The 6,000-nt window shown below is 37.7% G+C and overlaps 1 long non-coding RNA gene across 1 annotated transcript; it reads right to left on the reverse strand.

Annotated features, from left to right (window-relative positions):
* LOC107637784 lies at positions 610–1,018 on the reverse strand. The gene is made up of 3 exons (XR_001619523.2): positions 893–1,018; positions 740–808; positions 610–667 (listed from the first exon to the last, which is right to left on the reverse strand). It is a non-coding gene; the product is annotated as an uncharacterized LOC107637784 (long non-coding RNA).

A 6,000-nucleotide genomic window follows, 5' to 3' on the forward strand; every position in this document is an offset into this window, starting at 1 on the left:
GCAATCCAGAAGAGGAAAGATATAAGCAGTAGAGACCAGTAAAAGAAAAAAAATCATAGGGTCCTTCAACGTATCAAGTTGAAAGCACAAATATATAGACATGCCAACATAAACAGAGTTAACATGTAATATAGTCAATGCAAAAAATAAAATAAAATAAAAATAAAAATAAAAGAAAGAAAGAAAAGATAACAAGTCATATTCATAGTCAAATGCAACAAACCTGAATTTAAAAGATGTTTATACCGGTCTTCTAGCAATAGGAAAGCAAGATATGGCTTTATGTTGATATATTCAATAGTTTAATTTTACTTTTAAACAAGATACATGTGAGTTCATTGCAAAACGTCAAGTAACATTTTTTAATTCTTATGTTGAGCTAAAAAGCCAGCAAAATTGAAATAATATGGTAGTGTAAATGTTCAGGGAAAAAAAGACACACATAGAACACTTCACAATCAATATAATATAAGTAAGAAACTCATTATAATTAAGAAAAACTCCTTACAATGAATAATATATTGATTGAGGCATCATCAATTACGACACTTCACAATGAATGGGGGCAAAATATTTAAGAGTTCATCAATTGGTGTTGACAGCCACCTAAACTTTTAATTTTCAAGTTCATCAATTGATCAAGTGCACATGCATAGAACACCACAAACTGCAACAAAATAAAGGCATTGATAATATATTTCACAAAGCAGTACCAACTTGAGAGAGAGAGAGTGTGTACCTAGGTGAATTTTGACTTGTAGGTATTCAAAATAGTCCTTTGAAATGATCTCACTAGAACATCAAATACCTAATTAAGAATTTAATGAACATATAGAAGTTACGTATATAGTACAAAGTAATAAAAAAAATATATGCAATGTCTGAAAAATACCTCAGACAACCTCAGACAACAGGACTCAAGATGCAAAAAAGTCAGCTCAATCAAGCTATCTAATTTCTCAGCAATTGTGTTTCCATCCAAACTTTTCCTATTTAAACATTCTGCAGTAGGCTGTAATAAAATAAAAAACAACCATGAGATAGCATATAAGATATGTGAAACACACAAAAGCGAAGACAAAATATAGACCACATATTTCTGTTGATAAGATGATATATAGACTGGCAACTAACATACTTAGTAAATTTGAAGAATTACATAATGAATAATGGTTGGAAATATATTGCTCATAGATGAGCCAATAGCCTAATAGAACCTAACTACATTCATCTTTCAAAACCTGCAACTAATTCTCATGGAAGTTGGCTAAAAAAATTAACAGTAAGCTGACTGCAGAACAAGGATTCAAATATGACGCATGAGCAAGGCTTTGCCATGACAGGAAGGGAGTTTCATCCATGATCACTGCTAAAAGAAAAATGATGAACCAGCCAAACTCTAATTATAAGTGAGCTAATATAATAAGTGTGTGTTAAGATTTCAAGAAAAACTCAATATAATAAGTGAGCCAATATAATATATAAGTGAATTAAGCAAGAATCAGTGAGCCAATATAATAAGTAATACTTTATTCTTTATTACTTAATCAACTATCTTGATACATAAAATCGAGTTGACAAGTGAATCAAGTAAGAATCAGTGAGCCAATATAATATATAAGTGTGCGTTAACATTTCAACAAAAACTCAGTGTAAGTCACAACACAATGTAGTGAAGATGATTGGGTTTGTTTCAATCCTGTGCTGCTAGACAAAAATATATCAAACCTACTGCAACAATTTTAAAACTTAATTTGACCAAACAATGAACAAGGTCAAACTAAATATTAAATAGTTACCTTCAATGGCTCAGAGGAACCATCTGCAACAGGAAGATTTTGACGGCCTGCGATCTCACACTATCCTTTTTGCGTAGTGAAAACACAAATCATGAACATGTTCAAGAAACATATTAAAAAAAGGTGTTGTTATCATGGAAAAATTGGAAGCTAGAAAACACATACCAAAAGCAAAGCATTCTGGATGGCATATGTGGTAGCAACATTATAAAAAATGGCAGTAAAACCCAACAACTCCACCTCAGGGCATTGAAATGGCATAATAATTGCCATGCCATCATCTGCATAACCATCAAAAGACTAATTCCTTTTCTAATTTTTCACTTCATAAGACTTATTAAACGCACATATATCCTTCAGCACACTAGATTGAAGAACATTAAAAATTAATTTTCATACTTCCAATCTAAAGCATGATAATAACGTAATCTATAATCTAAATTATGTCAAAAACTAATTAACATTAGAAAATTAAAAAGAAACAAATTGAAAAATTCCAGAAACAAATTAAAAAGAAAAAGTAAAATTTTGTTACCAGTTTTTGTTGTTCGCGTAGGTTATCAGCATCAGAGTAGCGATCTTCCATGTACTCCCTCCTCCCTCTCTTGTAATAAATTGAGAAGGCATCACGCTCCTCCTCCACAACATCACGCGACGCCACAGCAGAGGGTGTGGGCGGAATCCCAAAGGCCTCTTCCTCATTAAAACGGTGCCGTTTGGGGACGTAACGGAAGCGGAAATGGCAGCAACACTGGAAAGCGAAGCGGGAATAGGCGGCTTGGGAAGAGAAAGACGCAACGGAAAAGAAGGAGAAGAAGGAGAAGGAAAAGAAGAAGAAGCAGGAGAAGAGTAAGGCAACGCCGTAGCTGGGACTCACAAAGGCGCCATGAGAGGGACGACAAACTCACCACCGCTGCTGCCGTCTTGAGTGTCTACCTGAGAAGGATGCAGGAGGAGTGCTCGAATGAAGAAAACGAGGGAGAGAGCGAGGTGCTGCTGCTGCGTGAATTAGGGTTAGGGGAATGGGGGAACAAGGGTTTTATTAGTCCGTTCTCACTCATACACACAAAATTTTTTTTCTTTTGAAACCTTTTGGCCACACTTTTAAAGCGTGCCAAAAAAATTACAAGAAATGGTCACATTTTTAAAACGTCACTATAATAAAATTCTATCGCCACGCTTTAAAAGTGTACATGTTTCTCTCTATAGCCACGCTTTTTAAGTGTGGCAAAAAAGCATGGCTACATCTCGAATCAATTGCCACTCTGATAAAAGCATGGCCATAGACCATTTTTGCCACGCTTTTTAAGTATAACAAGAAAAAACGTGGCTAAATCTGTAATCAATCGCCACCCTCACAAAAGCATGGTCATTGACCACTTTTGGCCACGCTTTTAAAGCGTGGCAAGAAAAAAGCGTGGCCATAGGCCTTTTTTCTTGTAGTGATGAGAGGGCCTACCTGAGAAGGCTGGGATTTTGGAAGCCCAAGGATACAAAGGCACAAGAAGGATCCTCTAAGAAGAAATACAAGGGAAAAGGGCCAATGAATTGAAGCTGCTCTAAGAAGATCAAAGGTTGTTGAGCCCCATGGTTAAAAATTTTAAAATTCTGAATTTCTATTAGTAGTCTGTTAGTAGTTTGCATTAGTTGCTGTTTAGTCTTTTATGCTTTGAAGTGTTTTATGCTTTAGTCTTTTATCTTGGAAAAGAAGCTATTCATACTTGGATCTCTTCTGAACCTTGGAAAAGGGATGAAGAGATCATGCTAGAAATGCTTTCTCATGTTGGACCAAATTGGGGTTTGGGCGGATATGGTGACATATAATTCTCCCAATACTTTGATTTGGAAATACATGTGGTATAATCAGTGACCACACTTCTTCTCTTCTCATAAGCAATTAGACCTAGGAATTGGCTATTGATCTGATTTGAGAGATTGAATTACCAAGGAATTGGAATTCAATCACTTAAGATTGCCAAGGAGATCAATAAATGCATTGATTGAGGAAGAGATGAAAATGAACTTGATCCGGAGAATGCAACATCTCCTAAGCCCAATGAATTCCCCATTTCTGATCTTACCGATTCTCTTTACTTTATGCCATTTACTTTCATGCTAAACTTTCCTTCCCCATTTAAGATTCTGCAATTTACTTCCCGTCATTTATTTTCTGCTATTTACTTTCCCGCCATTTAATTTCCTGCAATTCTCAACTCACTTTCTATTTAGCTCAACTAGAACATTCTTCCAATTAAAGTTGCTTGACCAATCAATCCCTGTGGGATTCGACCTCACTCTACTGTGAGTTTTTACTTGGCGACAATTCGGTATACTTGCCGAGGGAGATTTGTTAAGGGACAAGTTTCCATGCATCAAGCTCCAACTGGAAGACAACACTGTGGTAGCCACTCATAACTTCTATGACCGCCCCAACCAAGGGTACAATCAAGGTGGCAGTTACAACCATGGATGGCAGGACAATTCTAACTAAGGTTGGAGAGATAATTCTAACCAAAATTGGAGGGACAACAATAACAGAGGAGGCAAAGACAATCAAGGATATCAGAGGTGGAATAATAAAAACAACAGGCAGCAGAACCAGAACCAGCCTTACAGAGCACCTCACCTGAGGCAGTCCCAAGGACCACAGCACAACCAACAACAAGTTTCGCAGATCACTCAATCTAATTCTTCTCCGAGTGAAGAGGCACTTCAATCCATCGTGCAAGGACAAAAGAACGTGGAAAGTTTAGTTAATGGCCTAGCAGCTGCTATACAAGCTTTCATCTCTCAGCTGGCATTACCCAACACTTCAAACACTCAACATGCAATCTCCAGTAGAATTCCTTCTCAACCGTTACCCAATCCAAAGGGTGGCATCAATGCCATCACCCTAAGGTCTGAAACCACACTGCAAGAGAGGAATCAGGAGGAGCCAATCCCATCAGAACACGCCTCAGCTGAAGAAATGGTAGAAGTAGAAGATGCTGAAGAGGAAGAGGAGATACAAGACATGGGTGAAGAAGTAGAAGCTCAACCACAGAAAGAAGCACCCAAGGAGGCAAACCCTACAGAAAACGCCCTCCCTATTCCATTTCCACAAATTTCAAGGAAGCCTAGGAAGCAGATGGAACTTGATCCCAAAATGGTAGAAATATTCAAAAAGGTTGAGGTAACTGTTCCCCTTTTTGATGTTATTCAGCAGGTACCTAAATACGCAAAGTTTCTAAAAGATTTATGTATACATGAAGACAAAATTAATGAATTAGAAACTATTCCTTTAGGTAGTTCTATATATGCTTTAATAGGAGGTATACATGAAAAGTGTAGTGATCCAGGTCCATGTATGGTTAATTGTAATATTGATGGTATGATATTTTCTGACTGCATGTGTGATCTAGGAGCATGTGTTAGTATAATGCCTTTGTCTATGTATGATACTTTGAGGCTCCCTCCCTTAAAAAGGTCGGCAGCTCGTTTTGTGTTAGCAGATAAAAGCATTATTACAGTGGTTGGAGTTGCTGAAGATGTATTAATGAGCATTAAGGGACTCACATTTCCCGTTGACTTCTATATTCTGGAAATGCCCCCTAATGACTCTGGAAGGCCATCATCAATCCTGCTTGGAAGACCATTCCTGAAGACTTCAAAATTCAAGCTGGACGCATTTCCTGGAACTTACTCTTTTGAAATAGATGGTAGAATAGTGAAATTCAGTCTAAATGGAGCTATGAAGCACCCTCCGGATGACCCTTCTATCTCCCAGTGTGACATCATCGATGAAACCGTGGCTGAAGTTCACAAGGAGGAATTAGAAGAGAAGTACACAGGACAAGGTCCAAGTGTGGGGACACTTTTGGAGGACAATGAGGGCACTTTGCCATTATCACCAGCCCCAGAAAATCCAGAGCCTGACCATGAGCAGAAATTGGAATTAAAGCCCCTCCCTCCACACCTCAAGTATGCTTACCTTGAGGACAAGCAAAGATTTCCAATAATTATTGCAAGTGAACTCACTCCCTAACAAGAAGAACAGCTACTCAATGTGCTGAGGAAACACAACAAAACAATTGGATGGAGCCTAGCGGATATAGTAGGCATCATCCCTCAAGTTTGTAAGCATAGAATATTCCTAGAAGAGGGAGAAAAGCCTGTCCGTCAACCTCAGAGAAGACTGAATCCCACCATCTTAGAAGTTGTC

Source organism: Arachis ipaensis, chromosome B04 (genome assembly GCF_000816755.2).
Source record: "Arachis ipaensis cultivar K30076 chromosome B04, Araip1.1, whole genome shotgun sequence".
NCBI lineage: Eukaryota > Viridiplantae > Streptophyta > Magnoliopsida > Fabales > Fabaceae > Arachis > Arachis ipaensis.